This window comes from Dendrobates tinctorius, unplaced genomic scaffold (assembly GCF_039654945.1).
Source record: "Dendrobates tinctorius isolate UK_male_01 unplaced genomic scaffold, ASM3965494v1 ptg000046l, whole genome shotgun sequence".
Lineage (NCBI taxonomy): Eukaryota > Metazoa > Chordata > Amphibia > Anura > Dendrobatidae > Dendrobates > Dendrobates tinctorius.
Window position 1 is genome coordinate 72597013 of NW_027361714.1, and position 24828 is coordinate 72621840.

Here is a 24828-nt window from a genome sequence, read left to right on the forward strand (position 1 = left end):
AGCTTGAAGTTCACCTTTAATCTGTTTAGAAGTTTTCCTGGGCTCTTCTGTTACCATTCGTATCATCCGTCTCTTTGATTTGTCATCAATTTTCCTCCTGCGGCCATATCCAGGGAGGTTGGCTACAGTCCCATGGAGCTTACATTTCTGAATAATATGTGCAACTGTAGTCACAGGAACATCAAGCTGCTTGGAGATGGTCTTATAACTTTTACCTTTAACATGTTTGTCTATAATTTTCTTTCTAATCTCCTGAGACAACTCTTTCCTTCACTTCCTCTGGTCCATGTTGAGTGTGATACACACCATGTCACCAAACAGCACAGTGAGTATCTGTAGCCCTATAAACAGGCCCACTCACTGATTCCAAGATTGTTGACACCTGTGATGCTAATTAGTGGACACACCGTGATTTAACATGTCCCTTTTGTCACATTATTTTCAGGGGTACCATCATTTCTCTCCAGGCCTACTTCATGAGTTTTATTTTTTTTTAAATTCTGTGGAGCGTGGTTGAAAAGCAATGTCTGACTTTTATTTGGTCATTTTCATAGAATTTTTATTTATTATTACTTTTGTCAGATTCAAATTATTTCTGTGACCATTGTGGGTTTTTCTGTCTTTAAACGAGGGGTACCAACAATTTTGACCATCTGTATAAATATTGTCGATTACTTGTTAACGAGCTTGCAAATATATTTTTTCTGGTTAACCAAAAAAGGTATCACTCAAAGAATACTTTTGTCACTTTTTTTTCTAGTAAAAGAGAAGGAAAGGAAGAAAGCGCACTGATCTAAATGTAAATGTATAATTAGATCATAGGTGAATATAGGTGACACTCACCTTTTCTAAATCTTGATATCTTGCATATAGGTCACTTAGGACCATTAGATGTTCAAAGGTGGATTTCTTCTGTGGTCGGTATGCTGCAAATCCCTGGTAGCTAGTACGCCATAGGAATACATATCCAATAAACTTTATACCAGGCAATTTGCGCTCCCGTAGGTGTAGGATCAAAGCTTCTTATTATCGAAAAAAGTTTTTTATTATTTCTCAAGAAAAAGCGTTCTATGTGCTTTATCTTGAGAAATAATAAAAACCTTTTTTGGATAATAAGAAGCTTTGGATCCTACACCTACGGGAGCGCAAATAGCCTGGTATAAAGTTTATTGGATTTGTCACTTTTGTGCATTAAAGTGTTTACATCAAATTTTTCTGGCTAACACAGTACCACAATATAATTTTTTTAATGTACATCATAGTGAATAATGACTAACTCAAGATAACAAGTATAACAAAGGTAACTACAACAAGGTAGCCATAGAAGTATAAGAAAGTCTAGAATCACAATGCAAACCTGTAATGTGGTGCACTAACTATAACATCACAGTGACTCCAATCAAAGTTTTTATCTTCTTAGTATATTCCAGTCATCGTATTATACATCACTATGTACTTACAGTTGCTCATTTTGCCTTACTACTCAGCTAATTCTTCTCTTTGCTCTATATGGAAACAGGAAGTCTCTTGTCCCTCCATTTATCATTCCCCTCTTTGGCTCCTGAACCAGATGCTCCCTCCTTTCCTCTGCCATGGACTTTTACACTGACTTATGACTTATACCGGGAAAATTGACCTCCTGTTTCTACATAGAGCTTAGAAGGATTCCAGTAGTCAGAATTTAATCACGTGATGTCATAGACCTAATGAGAAAGAGAAGAATTGGATTTAAAGGTAAAATGAGCAATTGTAAGTACACAGAACTATATAATATGCAATATATTAAGAGGATAACATTTTGATGGGAGTGCAATTTTCATACTGGCCACTAGGTCTTTTTTATATTCATACTTCCTTCTATTTCAAGTAGCAACACGCATTATCTTGCAATTTTCATACTGGCCACTAGGTCTTTTTTAGACTCATACTTCCTTCTATTTCAAGTAATAACATGCATTAGCCTCAGTGTTCAAAATATGTCCCTATCTTTTACATTAATGTGTATAATGAGTGTGTGCAAAGCTTATTGTGAAGGGAGGGGGAGCAGGGTCGCTGTGACATTGCATATTGTGGTTAGTGGATCCTGTATTATCTGCTGTGTATAAATGTGTTACTTATCAAAATGAGGAAATGGTTGCACTCAATTGCATTAAGGCATGTCAATGTGAAATACAAGAAGTGTGAATAGCGTAATGGCTTTACCAAGTTATTAGCCATAAGCCCCCGTTACACACTGCGATATCGCTAGCAATATCGCTGTAAAATCACCGATTTTGTGACGTTGCAGCGATATTGCTAGCGATATCGCTGCATGTGATACTTACCTCCGACCGGCTCCCCCACTGGTTATCGCTGGTCGCGCGAAAAGCTCCTGGACCATTCCTCGTCGGCCACTTCCTGCGGCGCTTCCTGATGTGACGACGAGCGACGCGTGGAGCCGGGCGGGAGGACGCAAGATCGCCACGTCTGACAGGTAAGTAGCGACCCCCGACCCCTGCGATGTCGCTGGTGAGATCTGCCTGTGTGGCAGCTCACTAGCGACCACCTAGCGATGCACCAGCGATCCTGATCGCGTCATATCGCTGGTCGGGATCGCTGGTGCATCGCTGGGTGTAACGGTACCCATAGGTAAGTGTTTACACTAGGCAGTCAGGTCAGGGACCCATTCAACGAGATCACCTTGACGTTGGTGAATGGGCTCACATTTTTTGGCCAAATTTTGTGTTAAGTATCTCATGTGTTCTTCCTAAATTTCAAAATCCATTACGCTATTCACACTTCTTGTATTTCACATTGACATGTCTTAATGCAATTGAGTGCAACCATTTCTTCTTCATAATAATACATTTTATTTCTATAGCGCCGACATATTCCACAGCACTTTACATTTCAGAGGGCACTTGTACAGACAATAGACATTACAGCATAGCAATAATCACATAGATCATAACAGATACCAAGAGGAATGAGGGCCCTGCTCGCAAGCTTACAATCTATGAGGAAAGAGGTAGACACAAAAGGTGGGTGGTAACAATTGCCCTGATTGTATGGACCAGACATAATGTTAAGTGTGTAACAGTACAGACACAGAGGGCTAATGGATGCATAAAGCATGTGGGAACATGATGCGGGGAACCTGGTTATGGTAAAACTTTTGGCTGTGCCACACAAGGATAGATTAGGTTAATGTGTTGAGGCGGTAGGCCAGTCTGAATAAATGCGTTTTCAGGGCACGCTTAAATTGTGGGGATTGGGGACTAATTGTATTGACCTGGGAAGTGCATGCCAAAGAATTGGCGCAGCACGTGTAAAGACTTTGAAACGGGAGTGGGAGGTTCTGATTATTGAGGATGCTAACCTCAGGTCATCAGCAGAACGGAGGGCGCGGGTAGGGTGTTATACTGAAACTACGAAGGAGATGTAGGGTGGTGCTGAGCCATGAAGAGCTTTGTGGGTGAGGGTAATAAGTTTGTACTGGATTCTGGAGTGGATGGGTAGCCAGTGTAATGACTGGCACAAGGTAGAGGCATCGGTGTAACGATTGGTGAGGAATATGATCTTGGCTGCAGCATTCAAGACAGATTGGAGAGGGGAGAGTTTGGTAAGAGGGAGACCGATTAGAAGAGAGTTACAATAGTCGAAACGAGAATGAATATGAGAAACAGTAAGAGTTTTTTGCGGAGTCAAAAGTAAGAAAAGGTCGAATTCTAGAAATGTTTTTGAGGTACAGATAACAAGAGCGAGCCAGTGATCGGATGTGGGGGGCAAAGGAAAGCTCGGAGTCAACTATGACTCCAAGACGGGGCATGTTGCTAGGGAGTAATACTGGAACCACACACGGAAATGGCAAAGTCGGGTATAGGTATATTAGTAGCGGGAGGAAACACAAGGAGTTCAGTCTTTGACAGGTTCATTTTGATATGCACACTGTTTTTTTGTATGCACTTGTTCAGACTAGTTCTTGATGTGCCATCAGTTTTCTGTAATTTAAAGGTGTTACTTGTCATTGTAATTCTGTATCTAATAGTATGAAAACTCCTACAAACTCATTCTTCCTGATATGACATGAAGTATGAGTTTAAAAGATTCACAGTGAAAAATGTGAAAACTGCAGGATTTCTATTTTTGGTTTCTTAACCCCTTACTGACTTCCGCTGTACATGTACAACACATGTCGAAAGTGGGTGTATGGTGTGCGCTCACAAGGTGAGCACTTCCCATACCTGGCAGGTCATGGCTGTGTGTTACAACCAGGAGCTGCCTCTAACAAGTGTGGGTTGCACAAAGTGCCACCCTTAATTGTTAACTTGTTAAATACCATTGTCAAACTCTGAAAGCGACATTAATAACATGCCGGCATGGGTGTGTGTCATCTAATCCTGCAACATGGTTGTAGGTCGCTGATGGGTTGTTATGACAGCTGGGGATCTGGTGAAGACCTTCTTGCTTGTCACTATGGAACTACCTTGAAACCCTATCTATGGTCGGGCTTAATAGAAGACAGTGATTTTCACTACGGTATATATTTTCACAAGCTATCAGACAATCGCAGGTTAAAGTGCCATGAGAGGACTAACAAATACAATAAAAAACTGTTAAAAAATATGAAAAAAATATAAAAAAAGGTCAAATGATCCTCTTTTCCCCCATTAAAAATAGATAATACAAAAAATGCAAAAATGCACATATGTGATATCCCAACAATCAGAAAAGTCTGATCTATCAAAACATAAAAACAATTAACTCAATCGGTAAATACCGCAAACAGAAAAAATTTAAGAATGCCAAAATTACGCTTCTTTTGGTCTTTGCAATACTTGTCTTTGACAAGTAATCAAAAAGCCAAATATATCCCAAAATGATATCAATAAAAATGTTGTCTTGTGCCACAAACATTAAGCTGTCACAGCTTCATTGACCAAAAAATGAAAATGTTATGGGTCTTGGAAAATGCTTTTTTTCACTTCTAAAATAAAAAAGTTGAAATGACAGGCATTCCCGTAACTGCATTGATGAGCGGAATCATACCACAACGTCATTTTTACAGCAAAATGTACGCTGTAAACAATTCCTCAAACAAATGTTAGAATTGCGTTTTTTTCACAATTTCACTCCACTTTTTTCCTGTTTTCCAGTACATTATGTGATAAAATGAATGCTGTTATTCAAAAGTACAACTTTTCCCTAAAAAAAACAAGCCCTTATACATCCACATGGACAGAAAAATAAAAAAAAGTTATGGCTATAGGAAGAAATGGAGTAAAATATAAATAAATTGGAAATTGGCCACATTGGGAAGGGGGTAATAAAGGTCGTGATAATTTCACAAAAAAATTCCCATTTTTTAAAAAATGCATGTAACAGAAAAACCTGATTTAAACATGAGGTAATTTCCTGATGATAGCTTTCCTTTAAAGAATCTGGATGTCCACATCCAAAAATTGCAGTTTTGGAATAAGATTCAGAGTGAAATGTAATCCCCAGATTAATTACAAACATCTACACTGGAGACAGAGAGAACAGCCAAGAGAATGAAAGGACAGACTGGTGTCAAGGACAAGTATTTTTTAAGTAAAGTAACTGACTAGTGTTATGCAAGCTCTGGACACATGGTGGTGGTTAACTGTTTCTTTACTATTTTTGCAAGTAATGACATACTGTAAATGGCAAATCCATTCAAAATAAACTGGAACGATCTGCAATAATATGCTGAAGGCAATTTTCTGATAAAGTATATTTGACCTCATTACATGTTGGGCACTTTGCATCAATAATATGTTTTTCTCAAAAAAAACACTTTTTATACTTTGATAATTGCCCCACATACTTTCTGTTCCAGTCATAGGTGTGGGGATCTCTAGCTTTCCAGTCACGGTCAGTCAAATGCCTTTTCAAATTCTCCACGACCATCGCATTATAATTCTTATGTCAAAATCTTCCAGTAGATTCCGTGCTTACGCAATGACTATCAGCTTTCGGAGCACACTCGCTGAATCTTGGTGTACATCCCAGCTTCATTTCATATGTGCACATGTTCCTGAACTGTTGAGCGTCACAATGATGCATGCTTCTACCAACCACTGACTCTCAGTGGCTCTGGCGCATGCGCACATATGATATGAAATTGGGATGTACACCCAGATACAGTGCGCATGCCACGAAAGCTGATAGTCATTGAGCATGCACGGGATCCGCTTGGAGATTTCAGTGGCGTAGGGATGTGGGGCAATTATCAAAGTATAAAACGTGTTTTCACAGCATTCAATCACGCAGGTAAATCCGCATGTATTCACTGAACAATGCGGATTTACCGCATCCAATGCTATATCCGGTATTATCTATCCAATATAGGTGTACTAGTCCTCTATTGAGAATCTTTTGCTGATAAAACAACGATTTTATAAAAACTATACTAAGGCTGGTTTCACATCAGCGTTTTTGCACGCAGCGCATCGTGCGCTATCGGGCACATGCGCCATGCTCCCCTATGTTTAACATGGCAGGCGCATGGTCTAGCGCTTGCATGCGTTCATCAGTGTTTTTTTGCGCTGAGCTTTTTCCAGGTGTGCGCCCAGACGCGCTAGACACTACATGTTGCATTTTTTGTTCCGCCCAACCTCGTCAAAAAAGCGCATGCGCACCCGTGCGCCCGGAATGCGCCAAAGAATCACATTACAGTCTATGTGGTCGCTGGTGTGTGCTTGGTCATGCGCACTCCAGCACTTTTGAGCGCATGCGATTTTTGAGTAAACAATGTCTAGACACTGGTTTAAACCACCTCCTACACAAAGAAACATTGTTTTTTATGGGTTATGTAGATAAAAGAAGGTGTTTGCACTGGCAGACCACTATCTACAGAAAGCCTGGAGGAGACCATACAGCCTGCAACAGAACAGAGACATTATTTGGATCAAAGCTGCAGCAGCAAGAATGTGAGTATTCTTAAATCTAATGTCTGCCTGTTCTTTCAAATGTATTATGTACTAATGCCTTGTATTTTTTTTTATTGCAGCATGTCTTCTGGATCAGAGTACACATCGTCCCGTGATGAACTGGCCAAGCAGAGTGTGATGTGAGTATCTTCCTGCCCTACATTTTGGGTAAGTATAGCTACTGCATCTACACATGTGTACAACTAATTTTTGTTCTTTTTCAGACATCATCGGACACGGTATCAGAGTCCGCAGTGCAGGAGCAGCCAAGCCAAGTCTCAGCAGGGAGATGGGCTGTAAGTATAGACTGACTTTAATTTTTTTTTTTTAATTTTTTTTTTCCCCTGCCTTTTTTTCTGTCCTGTTTTTCATCTTCAATCTTTCTTCTTTTCTGTATCTTTTTCTATCTTTTTCATTCACAAATTTTTCCAAGATTATTATGTTTTTTTTTCTAGGTTTCACAACGGGATGAAGAAATCTATCTAGGCATCGAGGCCCTCATACGCCTGGACCAGGAGCGTGTCCCGTTGTGGGACAGCCGTGACCAGCAGCACGCGAAGACCACGGTGAGCTGGCAGCTCTGGAATGAGGTGGCCGCAGCGCTGCTGGATGGCTGGGACACTGCGAGTCCAAGGGTCCGCAAGGATTTTCGTAAATATTGAATTGCTGTGTGATGCCGCATTAACTCTAGGGCGTGATGACACAATTGTGTGTCCTGCTAGATATTGTCTATTGACAATAGACATTAGACAATAGACATTGTCTATTGTATTGCTGTGTGATGCCGCAGTCACTTTGGCCATGATGACACAGGTGTGTGTCATGCTAGATATTTTCTAGCTTGGTACACAATTGTGTTATCATGGCCAGTAGTGAGTGTATTGTCTATTGTATTGCTGTGTGATGCCGCAGCCACCTTGGCCGTGATGACACAGGTGTGTTTCATGCTAGATATTTTGTAGCATTGTACACAATTGTGTTATCATGCCCAACAGTAAGTGCATTGACTATTGTATTGCTGTGTGATGCCGCATTGACTCTTGGGCGTGATGACTGGTCTGTGTGATTATAGAGATTTTGCCATCAGTGCATTGTCTAATTTTTTTTTCCCACAGTGAACAAAGTCAGAACCCATTGGCGCTCGATGAAGTGATTCAGCAGCAAGGACCAGAACAAAATACCGCTATTATTGGGAGTTGGCGTTTCTAAGACCGATCCTTGCCATCAGAGCGTAAGTATTTTTTTGTATTGTATTGTTTTTTACTCTGTGCTTTTCTATTCCACAGCAGTTGGCGCTTGTAAATGCATGATACTAATGTTTTTCTTTTCTTTTCACAACACCTGGAACAGCACCCTGCAACCTGTCCCTGGAGCGGTCCTTCATCGAACGACCTCAGACCTGTCCCAGCCATCTGACAGCCAGGAAGCAGCTTGCAGGTCTGCAACACAGACATCTGAAGACCGGGAAGCTAGTATATCAGGTCTTCCCCTGTCCCAGGTCTCTGCCACTGGTTTTGTGGTCACTTCCCGCCAGCGGCAGAGGGCCTTGGACAGGAATGTCATTCCCGAGTTCATGCACTTGAGCATAGCCTTTCAGAACAGCCTCAAAGCGAAGTCAGACAGAGTGGAAAGCGGTTTTGCCCTCATGGAACGTGGTTTTAGCCACATGGACCACCGATTCCACTCTGTCGACAGTCGCCTTGACCATCTGGAGGCCGACCTCAACAGACCAGAGCACCATTTTTTCAGCAAAATTGAACGGGCCATAGCGGAACACCTTAGTCCTGATCAACAGCTGAATGTGATGCAGGCCTGCAACACTGCTTACTTGCAGGCTATGCAGCAGAGTCAGTACATGCAGCAGTCAGTGATGTAATTTACAAATGTGCCACCACTGACTCGCTTCACCACACTACCGACTTCTGCTGCATACCACTGCACCGCCACCTGCATTCCAACCCAAGCCGAACACCACTACACCACCCCAAGTCCGAGTGCTGCTGGACACTCCCCCGCAACCACCATGGTAAGCGCTGCTCCTGTCTGGAGCACCACCACCGCCACCGGTCCATCTGCTTGGAGCACCGCCAGCGGTCCACCTTCTAGGAGAACCGCCTCCACTCCTCATTCGAGGAGCACCGCCAGCACAACCGCTCCTCCTGCTAGGAGCACCGCCAGTGCTCCTCCTCCTAAGAGCACCGCCACCACTTCTCCTTCTAGGAACACCGCCACCACTCCTCAGTCAAGGAGCACTGCCAGTGCTCCTCCTCCTAGGAGCACTGCCAGTGCTCCTCCTCCTAGGAGCACCGCCACCACTTCTCCTTCTAGGAGCACCGCCACCACTCCTCATTGTAGGAGCACCACCACCACCTCTTCTCCTTCTAGGAGCACCGCCACCACTCCTCATTGCAGGCGCACCACCAGAGCTCATCCTCCTAGGAGCACCGCCACCGACCCAACCGAGCATCAGCAGCAGAGGGGTGAGCCCCATTCCCTTTATTGTTGAAAGTCACCCAAGTTCCACCTGGTCCAGCCACTCAACAAGTTCAAAGAGGTCACACAGTGCCAAGAGGTCCAGGCAGGAGACTCCAGGACCAAGAAAAAAAAAGAAACCAAAAACTTTGTCTGTCCCTCCCCCCTTTCCTCCTAATGTGTCTCACCCTGCCTCCAGTTCCATCCCTGAGCTCCCTTCCCCCCACTACTTTCATTGCCCCTTCCCCTAGAAGCCCTTCCTTGCCTTCCAGCTGTTCCTCATCTCTCCACACCCCCAAAGTGCCACCATCTTCCCCCAAACTTCGTTCCCAATAAGCCCTTTTTTGTTTTTTTTCCAATAAATGTACAATTCTGGTTTCTAATAATACTGTTTGGTTACTGTGTCTTTTGCCGCCTACACACACTGCACCGTACACACACTGCACCGTACACTTTGCATTTTTGCCACCACATAGCTCCATTACTGACACATGTTTCTTATGTTATTCCTGGAGATATGTGTAGTCAAAAACACAAATATGTGACTTGTATTTTCACCACCATTAGTGTCTTCAATCTGCTAATATTTCACAGACTGAATAGAGGGTGGTGGTGAGTGCAAGGCATATCTATTGTTACCTTGCCAGGTATCATAAAGAGTGAATTGAAGATGGTGTGTTTTTACCATCATCATTTCACTATTTGTGACACAAGGCCAAGGGATTCTAGATATACAGTCATGGCCAAAAGTATTGACACCCCTGAAATTCTGTCAGATAATATTCAGTTTCTTCCTGAAAATGATTGCAAACACAAATTCTTTGGTATTATTATCTTCATTTAATTTGTCTTAAATGAAAAAACACAAAAGAGAATGAAGCAAAAAGCAAAACATTGATCATTTCACACAAAACTCCAAAAATGGGCCGGACAAAAGTATTGGCACCCTCAGCCTAATACTTGGTTGCACAACCTTTAGCCAAAATAACTGCGACCAACCGCTTCTGGTAACCATCAATGAGTTTCTTACAATGCTGTGCTGGAATTTTAGACCATTCTTCTTTGGCAAACTACTCCAGGTCCCTGATATTTGAAGGGTGCCTTCTCCAAAGGGCCATTTTTAGATCTCTCCACAGGTGTTCTATGGGATTCAGGTCTGGACTCATTGCTGGCCACCTTAGAAGTCTCCAGTGCTTTCTCTCAAACCATTTTATAGTGCTTTTTGAAGTGTGTTTTGGGTTATTGTCCTGCTGGAAGACCCATGACCTCTGAGGTAGACCCAGCTTTCTCACACTGGGCCCTAAATTATGCTGCAAAATTTGTTGGTAGTCTTCTGACTTCATAATGCCATGCACACGGTCAAGCAGTCCAGTGCCAGAGGCAGCAAAGCAGCCCCAAAACATCAGGGAACCTCCGCCATGTTTGACTGTAGGGACCGTGTACTTTTCTTTGAATGCCTCTTTTTTCTCCTGTAAACTCTATGTTGATGCTTTTGCCCTAAAAGCTCTACTTTTGTCTCATCTGACCAAAGAACATTCTTCCAAAATGTTTTAGGCTTTTTCAGGTAAGTTTTGGCAAACTCCAGCCTGGCTTTTTTATGTCTCGGGGTAAGAAGTGGAGTCTTCCTGGGTCTCCTACCATACAGTCCATTTTCATTCAGATGCCGACGGATAGTACGGGTTGACACCGTTGTACCCTCGGACTGCAGGGCAGCTTGAACTTGTTTGGATGTTAGTGGAGGTTCTTTATCCAACATCCGCACAATCTTGCGTTGAAATCTCTTGTCAATTTTTCTTTTCCATCCACATCTAGGGAGGTTAGCCACAGTGCCATGGGCTTTAAACTTCTTGATGACACTGCGCACGGTAGACACAGGAACATTCAGGTCTTTGGAGATGGACTTGTAGCCTTGAGATTGCTCATGCTTCCTCACAATTTGGTTTCTCAAGTCCTCAGACAGTTCTTTGGTCTTCTTTCTTTTCTCCATGCTCAATGTGGTACACACAAGGACACAGGACAGAGGTTGAGTCAACTTTAATCCATGTCAACTGGCTGCAAGTGTGATTTAGTTATTGCCAACACCTGTTACGTGCCACAGGTAAGTTACAGGTGCTGTTAATTACACAAATTAGAGAAGCATCACATGATTTTTCGCACAGTGCCAATACTTTTGTCCACCCTCTTTTTTATGTTTGGTGTGGAATTATATCCAATTTGGCTTTAGGACAATTCTTTTTGTGTTTTTTCATTTAAGACAAATTAAATGAAGATAATAATACCAAAGAATTTGTGTTTGCAATCATTTTCAGGAAGAAACTGAGTATTATCTGACAGAATTGCAGGGGTGTCAATACTTTTGGCCATGACTGTACCTTGTAATTAACCATATCCTCTATTCAGTGTGTGGTGAATAAATTGAAGAGATGATGGTGAACATCATATGTACAATACCCTGGCCTCGTACCATAACTATTTATCACACCTAGGCAGGTGAATACACATATGAGTTAACCTGCAGCATCGCTTCAGTCTGTATTATCTATTTCACGCTGACTGTAGCGATGCTGCAGTTTAGCTGATATGTGTATTCACCTGCCCATGTATGATAACATTCTTAAGTCAGGATGCATTATTTTTGGCGTCCTCACTTCAGCATGACACCAGGCCTGGGGATTGTAGAAGTCGTATAAACTTTATTATCTCTCCAGTCTGCGTTCATACTCCAGCCACAGTGTTGATCCTACAAATAATATTTATGGTTACATGTCAGGTGTCATAAAGAGTGAGGGATGTTATTGCATCCCCAAATCACTATTTGTAACATCAGGCCAGGTGACACAAATTTTAGTTGTATTATCTCCACTGTCGCTGTAAATTGAACACAAACTGGAGAGATGATAAAGGTCATGCAACTTGTGTGTATGTATAGTCACCTGGTCAGGAGTACTAGTAAATTCATGATGCACAAAACACAGCATCATGAATTCAATGGTACACCTGGGCAGTTGATTATTGTATTGAAGTGTATAAAAACAGAGTGCACTCGGTACAGGTATCAAAACAGGTTTTTTTATTAATATACAGTACACACAAGAACACATTTTTACACCATTTGATCTTGCCATTCCACCCGTCCTACATCTGAGATAAAGTAGGCCGCAAATTGGTCCCTCATTTGGCCAACTTCAACGGATGACCTGAGAGGGTGCTGACTGAATTCAGGAAAAGGGGTTGGAGCTGCATCATCGAGTTCAAAGTTAGGGTGCTCCTTAGCCATCACAAAATTATGAAGAACCACACACGCCTTCACCACCTCATTCCCTGTTTCCAGTTTCAGATTACTGGCTGTGGTGAGAATGCGCCATCTGGAGACAAGAATACCAAAGGCACACTCTACAGTTCTTTGGGCCCTGGTCAGTATGTAATTAAAGATTTTTTTTGTTGTGGTCCAAGTCCCGGCTGGAGTAGGGTTTAAGCAGGTTTTGGAACATTTGAAAGGCCTCATCCCCAACCATTACAAATGGCTGTGGCGGACCTTCGCTGTTGGAAAGAGGCATGGGGAAATTGAAATGGTTGCCATATAACCTCTGGCCCATGTCTAAGTTCTTAAAAGCCTGTGAGTCATTCCCACGGCCAAATGCCCCAATGTCCACTGCAACAAACATACAGTCTGCATCCGCAATGGCCATGAGTACTGTAGAAAAGTAATTTTTGTAGTTGTAGTACTCTGATCCACTTCTTTTGGGTTTGATTATCCGGATGTGTTTCCCATCCACCGCTCCCAAACAGTTGGGGAAATTGCATACTGTCCAGAATTTTTGAGCAATTTCAATCCACTTTTCCATGGTGGGAGAGGCATAAATTCTGGACAGAGAACGTCCCACAAAGCGTGGCAGGTGTCCACAACAATTCCCGACAAGGTGGATATTCCAGTCTGGTACTGCAAGTAGAGTAAAGAGAGGCTCTCTCCAGTAGCCAGGACTCTGTGAAACCGAGAAAGAGCAAAAAATTAATATTTTTGTATATGGTTTTTTAAAACAATAAAACAAAAAATAAGTACATGGCATAACAATAATTCTGCAGGCTTTTGTTTACTACAAGGCAGAACAATAATTCTGCAGGCTTTGGAATAGTACATGGCAGAACAAAGAAAATTATGCAGGCATTGGTTTGTAAATATTACGTACCATAATGTGACCAGGATCCGCTCCTCAGGAGGAATCGCATGACGGAGCAGTGTGTCCTGTCTCCGGATGGATTCTTGAACACGAGCAAGCAAATCCCTAAAGCTTTCTTGGGACATCCCGGTATAGTCAGTAAATTTCTCCAGGTTTGCCTGGAGCTTGCTGTAGAGGGTGTGGTACGCTCCATGGCTCTCCCGGAGTTCAATAATCGGATGTATCCACAAACGCCCCCGCTGCCGTCTTCACTGTCTCTCTCTCTCCCTTTGTTGCTGGCAAGCAAATGCAAAAGCCTGAGCCAAAGTGATGTCCAGATACAAGTTGAAGTGAAAATTCTTCCAGCGCAAATCCATGTTGACAAAGGAAAAAGCAAGCAATTCTGATGAATTGAGCTACAAACAGGGTATGAATAAAGAATTCACATGAGACACGCCCACTGATGTCCCATTGGTGGAGTCTGTTTCAAGAATTTTGCATGGATTTTCATCCTGTGAAATGTGACACCTAGACAACGTATGCTCATAAAAAACTCAAACGCATGCAAAAACACATGAAAACCAATACAAACGCTGCATTTTTTTATCATCATGCGCACACTGATGCGTCAAAACATCGCTGTGCTGACATGCATTTGCAAGCGTTTTTACAGTGCGTTTCAAGTGCGCAAAAAACGCTGCGCAAAACGGCGCAAATGTGAAACTAGGCTAAGCAGCCCAGAAAGTAACACATTGTTTCAATCATGGTCTCTGTCCTACATCATACTGCTCTTAGGTTAGGTAGTAGAAACCTAGTAACAGATTCCCTTTAACCCCTTTCTGACATCAGACGTACTATCCTGTCCACGGTACCCGGGCCCATATGAGCGGGGACAGGATAGTACGTCAGCACGATCAGCGGTGCCCCTGGTGGGGGAGCGCCGCTGATCGTGGCCAGGTGTCAGCTGATTATCACAGCTGACACCAGGCACTATGTGTCAGGGGCGGTCACGGCCCCCTGCACATTAACCCTTGGCACACGGCGATCAAACATGATCACAGTGTACCGGGGGCATAGGAAACCATTGTGCAGGGAGGGGGCTTCCCTTACACCCCCCCGAGCAGCGCGATCTGCTGCGCTACACTGAGGGTCTCCTTCCCTGCGGGCCTTCGGGGGCCTGCAGAGAGGTGGCTTCCTCAGTGCCTGCTGAGAGCAAGCTCTGAGAAAGCATGCAGCAGCGCCTGTCAGATCACTGATCTGACACAGCGCTGTGTAAAGTGTCAGATCGACACTAGACAGTGATGTCCTGCCCAGGACAATAAAATAAAGTAAAAAAAAAATCACATGTAAAAATAATTTATAAAAAATCCCTAAATAAATTAGAGAAAAAAAATTTTTTCCCTAATAAATTCATTTTTTGGAAATAAAAAAGCAACAATAAAAAGTACACATATTTAGTAATGCCACATCCATAATGACCCGCCCTATAAAACTGTCCCACTAGTTAACCCCTTTAGTGAATCACTTAAAATATGAAAATAAAAAGCAGAGCAAAAAACAATGCATTATCATCATACCGCCGAACAAAAAGTGCAATAACACGCAATCAAAAAGACGTATATAAATAAACATGGTATCACTGAAAATGTCATTTTGTCCCGCAAAAAACAAGCTGCCACACAGCATCATCAGCGAAAAATTAAAAAAGTTATAGCTTGCAGAATAAAGCGATGCAAAAATAATTATTTTTTGGGAATCCATGCAAAGAGAAGAGGTCGCACTCATCGAGATGGAAGTTTCACTGATTTATTGACATATCATGAACATGTCAAGTCGGGGGAGTGACATAAGGAGTGCAAGAAAGGCTGACAATGGCCGTTTCGCTCGAGCAGCGCGAAACGGCCGTTGTCAGCCTTTCTTGCACTCCTTATGTCACTCCCCCGACTTGACATGTTCATGATATGTCAATAAATCAGTGAAACTTCCATCTCGATGAGTGCGACCTCTTCGCTTTGCATGGATTCCCAGGATTGACTGTTTCCAGGTCTGGCACCCGAGATTCCCAGCTGTTGAGCTTCTGTATGCCGCACATCATTTGAAGTCACACGGTAACAGCGGTGCCGTCCACTTTTTATCTTGATTTTTGTGATAATTATTTTTTGCATAAAATTGTTTTCATTCCATAAAAGCGCCAAAACATAATAAAAAAGGCATAAATGAGGTATCGCTGTAATCATACTGACCCAAAGAATAAAACCGCTTTATCAATTTTACCACACGCGGAATGGTGTAAACGCACCCCCCAAAAGAAATTCATGAAATGCTGGTTTTTGTTCATTCTGCATTCCAAAAATCGGAATAAAAAGTGATCAAAAAATGTCACATGCCGGAAAATTGTACCAATAAAAATGTCAACTCATCCCACAAAAAATAAGACCACACATGACTCGGTAGGTCAAAATATGGAAAAATTATAGCTCTCAAAATGTGGTGATGCAAAAACTATTTTTACAATAAAAAGCATCTGTTAGCGTATGACAGCTGCCAAACATAAAACCCCACTAGAAACAGTAAATCAAACCCCCCTTTATCAACCCCTTAATTAGGGAAAAATAATAAAATTAAAAAAAGTACTTATTTCCATTTTCCCATTAGGGTTAGGGTTAGGGCTAGGGTAAGGGTTAGGGAAAGGGTTAGGGCTACGGTTAGGGTTAAAGCTAGGGTTAGGGCTGAGATTAAGGGGTTTCCACTGTTTAGGCACATCAGGGGCTCTCCAAATGCAACATGGCGTCTGATCTCAATTCCAGCAATTCTGCATTGAAAAAGTCAAACGGTGCTCCTTCCCTTCCAAGCTCTGCCATGCACCCCAACAGTGGTTTACCCCCACATAGGGCTAGGGTTAGAGCTGAGATTAGGGTTAGGGGTGTGTTGGGGTTAGGGTTGGAGTTAGAATTGGGGGGTTTCCACTGTTTAGGCACATCAGGGGCTCTCCAAATTCAACATGGCATCTGATCTCAATTCCAGCCAATTCTGAGTTGAAAAAGTCAAACGGTGCTCCTTCCCTTCTAAGCTCTGCCATGCACCCAAACAGTGGTTTACCCCCACATAGGGCTAGGGTTAGAGCTGAGATTAGGGTTAGGGGTGTGTTGGGGTTAGGGTTGGAGTTATAATTGGGGGGTTTCCACTGTTTAGGCACATCAGGGGCTCTCCAAACGCAACATGGCGTCTGATCTCAATTCCAGCCAATTCTGCGTTGAAAAAGTCAAACGGTGCTCCTTCCCTTCCAAGCTCTCCAATGTGCCCAAACAGTGGTTTACCCCCACATATGGAGTATCAGCCTAATCAGGACAAATTACACAACAACTTTTGGGGTCCAATTTCTCCTGTTACCCTTGGGAAAATAAAAAAATGGGGGCAAAAATATTATTTTTGTGGAAAAAAATATGATTGGGGTCACTTGTGGGGGGTTTCCACAGTTTAGGTACATCAGGGGCTCTCCAAAGGCAACATGACACCCACAGACCATTCCATCAAAGTCTGCATTCCAAAACGTCACTACTTCCCTTCCGAGCCCAGACGTGTGCCCATACAGTAGTTTTCTCCCATATATGGGATATCAGCGTACTCAGGACAAACTGGACAACAACTTTTGGGGTCCAATTTCTCCTCTTACCCTTGGGAAAATAAAAAAAATTGGGGACTAAAAGATCATGTTTGTGGAAAAAATATGATTTTTTTATTTTCACACCCGGGCGTTATAAACTTCTATGAAGCACTTGGGGATTCAAAGTGCTCAACACACATCTAGATATGTTCCTTGGGGGGGTCTAGTTTCCAAAATGGTGGTAAATTGTGGGGGTTTCCTCTGTTTAGGCACATCAGGAGCTTTCCAAACGCAGCATGGCATCCGATTTCAATTCCAGCCCAAAAAGTCAAATGACGCTGCTTCCATTCCGAGCTCTGCCTTGCACCCAAATAGTGGTTTACCCCCACATGTAGGGTATCACCATACTCAGGACAAATTGCACGATAACTTTTGGGGTCCTGTTACCCTTGGGAAAATAAAAACTGGGGGTGAAAAGATCATTTTTGTGGAAAAAATGTTTTTTTTTATTTTAAAACTGTACATTATAAACTTCTGTGAAGCCCTTGGGGGTTCAAAATTCTCACCACACATCTAGATAAGTTTCTTGAGGGGTCTAGTTTCCAAAATGGGGTCACTTGTGGGGGGTTTCCACTGTTTAGGCACATCAGGAACTCTCCAAATGTCACATGGTGTCCAATCTGAATTCCAGCCAATTTTGCGTTGAAAAAGTTGAATGGCGCTCCTTCCCTTCTGAGCTCTGCCATGCGCCGAAACAGTGGTTCCCCTGCACATATCAGGTATCAGCATACTCAGGACAAATTGCACAATAACGTTTGCAGTCCAATTTCTCCTGTTACCCTTGGGAAAAAAAAATTGGACCTAAATTAATTTTTTTGTGAAAAAAAGTTAAATGTTAATTTTTTTTAAACATTCAAAAAATTCCTGTGAAGCACGTGAAGGGTTAATAAACTTCTTGAATGTTGTTTTGAGTACCTTGAGGGGTGCAGTTCTTAGAATGTTGTCACTTTTGGGTATTTTCTATCATATAGACCCCTCAAAGTGACTTCAAATGTGATGTGGTCCCTAAAAAAATGGTGCTGTAAAAATGAGAACTCGCTGGTCAACTTTTAACCCTTATACCTTCCTAAAAAAAAATTTTGGTTCCATAATTGTGCTAACGTAAAGTAAACATATGGGAAATGTTATTTATTAAGTTTTTTTGCGTGCCGTATCTCTGTGATTTAAGGGCATAAAAATTCAAAGTTGGAAATTCGCGAAATGTTCAAAATTTTCGCCAAATTTCTGCTTTTTTCACAAATAAATGCAAGTTACATGAATTAAATTTTACCACTAACATGAAGTACAATATGTCACGAGAAAACAATGTCAGAATCACCGGGATCCATGGTAGCGTTCCATAGTTATTACCTCATAAAGGTACAGTGGTCAGAATTGTAAAAATTGGCCCGGTCATGAACGTGCAAACCACCCTTGGGGGTAAAAGGGTTAAGGATTTTCTGCAAGGATATAAGTCACAGTTGTTATAGGGAACAAAACAGTGCTCAGAATACTTGTTCCTAGCTTCATTATACCAGTGTAACATATGATGTTTAATGCACTTTCGATATTAGATTCATTTATTGCTCTAGGTACTGTACACTGTGCGATTTATATTTTCCCTACATGTCCCAGGTACAATGCATTTATGGAGCAGAGAAAGATTCTGCCGCAGTAAAGTGGATTTCTGGATCAAGTACAAGTTTTGTCACTGCACAATGTGCAAAAATCTGTCTAATCTTTCATAGGATACAAAGAAATATAAACAGAGTAGGTGATAAACACATAGAGCTGTACTAGAAGGTGAAGAATGAGCCTAGTGCACATATTGTTCCCCCCATAAATCACGTAACAAGCGTCCCTCTGAAACACTATCGCTGCATTCAGAATCACCCTATATGGTGAAACCTGTGCATCGTACTCGTGATAATATAATGACTGGCAAGTAAACACGGCTACAAAACCTGCGTCAGCTTTAACTTTGCTATATTCTAACTGTAAGTACTAGAGTCATGGGACAATCACAGGAAACATTCTTCATCCCCATGATATACCCCATTTCCTTTTGGGCAAGTCAAAAGGTTAGCAATATATTGAGTTTTTGTTGCTAGCATTATACTAAAGCTGGCTGTATTTGCATTATAGTAATCATATACCAAGAGAAAATAACAGTACAAAATATTTTATACATTCCATCTCCTAAGAGAAAAAGTAAAATGTACCATATGATAGTCTAAATACATTTGTACTATCTTTATTATGTTATGCACGCGGAAGAGTATCCAATCCTTTACCACAGCGAACACATTTCAATGCGTGACTTTTGAAATTAATTATTGTCGAGGTATGAAATGTTAAAGGGGTTGTCCAAGCTTGGGTTTCGAGTCTGTAGTCACTCTATGTCACTGCAGATTTGAGAATCTGCACAGCGCGTCCAGTACATGCACTCAGGTTTCTCCTGTGCTGTCACCAGGATCAGGTGGTCATGTTACTTCAAGTCGGCAATTTCTCAATCTGAAGTGAGATGTTCGGCTTTAGTCAATTCACTTGTATTAAACTAGACCGCGTCCGTCTAGTCGGCACATGACTACATTGTCTTTTGAGCCTTCTGAGTCATATTGAGCCTTTTTAGTCTTCTGAGCCTTCCCCTTGACCTGCATTCCAAAGTATTGAGCATGTTCCAAGCAGAAGATGCCTAAGGCCACATTCACACATCCGTGTTGCATGTACGTGTTGTACCTGTTTTATCATGGTTACAACACGTACCAAATATAATCTATGGTGCTATTCACATGTCTGTGTGTCCGTGCAAATCTCACAAAGATAGGTCTGTTTTTCTCAAGTATTATGGATGGAAAGTGCCAATATAAGTCTAAGAGTCCATAAAAAACACAGGTGCCATCTGTGTGCTGTACATAATTAACATTGTCAAGGATAGGAGAAGCTTGGCATTTATTTATCCATCTGTGAAAAACAGTTATGGTAAAAACGGACACACGGACCAAACACTGATGGTAAAAATAGACACACTGAGGAAACATTGATCCAAAACACTTATGACACAGTACCATTTTTTCATGTAATTATTTAAACATGGACTTGTGAATAAAGTTTAAAGAATCATCTGCTCATTTCTATAACACCTTGGCTTCTTTGCAAAGAAGCATTTAAAAGACACTCAAGGCTCAAGATCAGCATGGTGTCTCAGTGGTTAGCACTGTAGACTTACAGCGCTGGAGTTCTGGTTCAGATCCCATCAAGGACAATATGTCAGGAGTTTGCATGTTCTTCTTGTATTTGCGTGGGTTTCTTCCCACATTCCAAAAGATATATTGATAAGGAACTTAGATTGTGAGCCCTAATGGATACAGTGATGATGATATCTGTAAAGTGCTTTAGAATTAATGGCACAAGTAAAATAAATAAAAGCCTGAGCATCAAGTTGTTTGTCCACAGAAATAAATATGTTCATTCTTTTGAGAGTTTTGTTGGTGCTTTTCCGGCAGATTTCCACTACAAATGCCTGAAATAAATGCGCTTTCTACATACCAGAAGGGTGAATGGGTGACATCAGTAGGTCATTTCAGCAATCCATCTACCATATGCTGCTAATATTTACAGATCGTTTGTGATCTGTGGCAGTGAAGAGAAGTTGGAGGGGCTAAAGTAAACCTTTGCACCAGGGTCCATGAGCCTTTAGCAACTTCCAGGCTAATCGCATAGTGTTGTCATATTCTGCCAGTCACCATCATCCAAAAAATGTTCTATATTTCCACTTAGAATACATGAAAAACAACTTATGCTGATCTGCAGTACCTGGCAGCAGCCACTACACATTGATCAGAGGTGTGCAGCCACAACTAGAGCTATTAAAGGGAATCTGTCTGCAAGGTTTTACAATGTAATCTGAATACAGCATGTTGTCGGGGTTGAAACACAGATTTCAGCAATGCCTATCTTATTGTTCTGTCCCCGCATGAGGTGAATGGAGGTGTAGTTGATTGGGGCTGGGAGAGATTCCTACCTTCCATTTCCTCAATGCAGGGCAGACAGGACCATTGTTGCTGTTCAGCGTCCGCAGAGATGATACACACCAGGGATTGTTAATCCTGACTTGTTTATTTGGAAATCTGGACATACAGCATATGATTGGTAATGCAGTAGGTTCTCCAGATGTGCAGAATGTTAACAACAAGATGTGAGCAACGAAGTGTGAGCAAAGTGTGCAGCAAACTGTGGTCGAAAAACTGATGCCTTTCACAGTTCGGTACAAGATGTCTCTCCCAGGTGAAGGTGAAACTAAGAATGGGAGCTAGCAGGAAGAGAAGGCATGACCTCTGAACTGGAAGTGAAAGGCACGTACAAGAAATACTTAGTTACAGGCTGCTATACAGAAAAAGGACCAGCAGGTGGCAGCAGAGAAAATGCAGGACTACACAGCATGGAAAATAACACAATCTATGAAACCATATAATCATAACTTAGATGGAACTGCACACTCCCCGTCTGAAATTCCGTAAGGGATGTCACAATATTAATGTGGTTTTTTTTTTTAAATAAAGTTCAATAACCTAGAAAACAAACACAAATATGCATGCAATGCAATAATAACTTCAAAACGAGGTTGATGACAGACAGTTCCTGAGACAATCCAAAGATACCCATCTTCGGATCAGAGAAGCCGCACTAGGCCAAACTGTCTCCGACCCAACGGTAATCCAATGGATGAAGTACTAGGGCAGTGTTCTGTTCATGGCTCATCCTACCGGAAAGTCCTCAATTGGTAGTGATTTACGGCAGACGTGCCAACCGTGACAGTCTTTGTCTCCACGTGAGTTGTGATAAGATCTCACAATGTGGACTAACCTTGCTATAGTCTTGACAAGTTTCGTCCAATTGGATAAGCGTTTGAAGCGCTGGCAACTGAGGCTCGAGGTTGTTTTGATGTTCGTGGCCAAAGCACTGACCTCGGAGCAGACTTCTAGATCGCCATCCGGATCCTGGATGCTGAAAACTTCCTGGACAAAATCATTTCCCTTCTGTTCCAACAGAAACTTAGGACCTGAAAGCCAAGAAGAGTTAGAAAAAGAACCTTATAGACATTGGTCTAGTGGCATGGTCAGCTGGATTAAGTTCAGATGGGATATAGTGGCATTGTTCAGGCTTGGAAGACCTCCTTATTCTCTCGATGCAGTTACTGATGTACACGTAGAAGCGCCTTGTTTGGTTGTAGATGTAACCTAAGACAACCTTACTGTCACTGTAGTATTGTACGTCGTCTATGTTGATGTCCAGCTCATGCTGTATAAAGTCTGCAAGTTCTACTGCAAGCACAGTCGCACAGAGTTCAAGCCTGGGACTAGTGTGGTCAGGCTTGGGAGCCAATTTAGCCTTGTCGAAAACGAACCCAACATGATCTTGATTGTCGGCTCCCGTCACCTTCAGATAGGAAACTGCTGCAATGGCCTCCATGGATGCATCCGAGAATACATGGAGTTCCTTTCTAGTGCCAGCAGCAAGTGAGGTTCTGGCATAGCATCTCGGTATGTGGATTTCATCCAAGGCACACAAAGATTGCTTCCAGGTTTCCCATTTTGGTTCCTTATCAGGAGGGAGTGGGGCATCCCAGTCATTGACAGTTTCAGAAAACTGTCTCAGAAGGGATTTACCTTGTATGGTAATTGGTGCTACGAATCCCAGTGGGTCGTATAAGCTATTCACCACTGACAGGACACCCATGAATAGTGAATGGTTTGTCTGCACAGTTGATTTGGAAACTGAAGGTGTCAACTGACAGGTTCCACCTCAAGCCTAAGCTTCTCTGAACAGGCAGACAGTCTGGTCCCAGGTCTATGTCATTGAATCCTGGTGCGTGATCACTTGACTCAAAGGCTCTCATGACAGCTGGGCTATTTGAAGCAATTTTGTGCAATCTAACCATAGCTTGGTACAGCATACCTTGGGTCCTCTTGAGTAGGTCGATCACCGCTTCTTCTGTGGGTAGAGATTTTAGTCCATCATCTACGTAGAAGTCTTTCTCTACAGAGTCTTTGGCGTCTGTTCCATATTCGGACTCTCCTTCTTGTGCGGTTCTCCGCAGGCCAAAGGTTTCCACTGAGGGGGAAGGGCTGTTCCTGAATACGTCAGTGGCGTAGCAACTGTTTGTGGCGCCCGGGGCAGTCGAAAAATTTGCCGCCCCTTTGGTCGATGATAATCCGGAAGCATCAGGAGAGCCCACACTACACTCAAAGATCTAATTTTTAGTCTGCTACTAACTCTGCTGTTATTATTTCTACATTTCTAGACTTTCATCTTCTTGCAGTTCTCTCTCTCTATATATATGTATGTATTAGCTTGATGATGCTGGATGAAGACCTAATGGCTTTTTTTAATAATAATTTTTAATAATGTGACAGAAAAAAACAGAAAATATATGGGGAGGAGATGTACGAGGACACGTATATGGGGGATGTACGAGGACACGTATAGGGGGAGATGTACGAGGACACGTATATATGGATATGGGGGATGTACGAGGACACGTATAGGGGGAGATGTACGAGGACACGTATATATGGATATGGGGGATGTACGAGGACACGTATATATGGGGGGGATGTACGAGGACACGTATAGGGGGATGTACGAGGACACGTATATATGGGGGGATGTACGAGAACACTTATATGGGGGATGATTATTGTATTAGGACACCTGTGGTGTGATGTCTATGTGGCATGTGACAGCTGTCTGTGGCTTCTCCCGTACAGATGTTGGTGGTGCATTCTCCGGTAATGGCCGCGGTGCACCCAGCAGCCTCTCCCACAAATCGCCCCCATACCATGCTCCCCAGTATCCCACCTCACCCCGTGCAGTACTGTCCTACTCTTTTCCTCTCGCTCCCAGCCGGGGCAGCAGCACCGCCATATTCTTTCCTCCTCCCGGGAGCATCAATAGGGCGGAGCCTCTGCAGCTGCTACGGTGCCAGGACGGGACAGAAAACCTAGGAAAGCAGAGCTGCTGCTGTGCTGACACATGCGCAGAGTGTACACACACAGGTGTATACACACACACAGACACACACACACAGGCATACACACACACATAGGTGTATATACACACACACACACACAGGTGTATACACACACACAGACACACACACACAGGCATACACACACACATAGGTGTATATACACACACACACAGGTGTATACACACACACAGACACACACACACAGGCATACACACACACATAGGTGTATATACACACACACACAGGTGTATACACACACACACGTGTATACACACACACACGTGTATACACACACACACAGACACACACACACAGGCATACACAAACACAGGCATACACACACTCATAGGTGTATATACACACACAGGTGTATACACACACACAGGCATACACAAACACAGGCATACACAAACACAGGCATACACACACACATATGTGTATATACACAGACACACACACACAGGCGTACACACACACAGGTGTATACACACACACACAGACACACACACACAGGCATACACACACATAGGTGTATATACACAGACACACACACAGGCGTACACACACACACACACACAGACACACACAGGC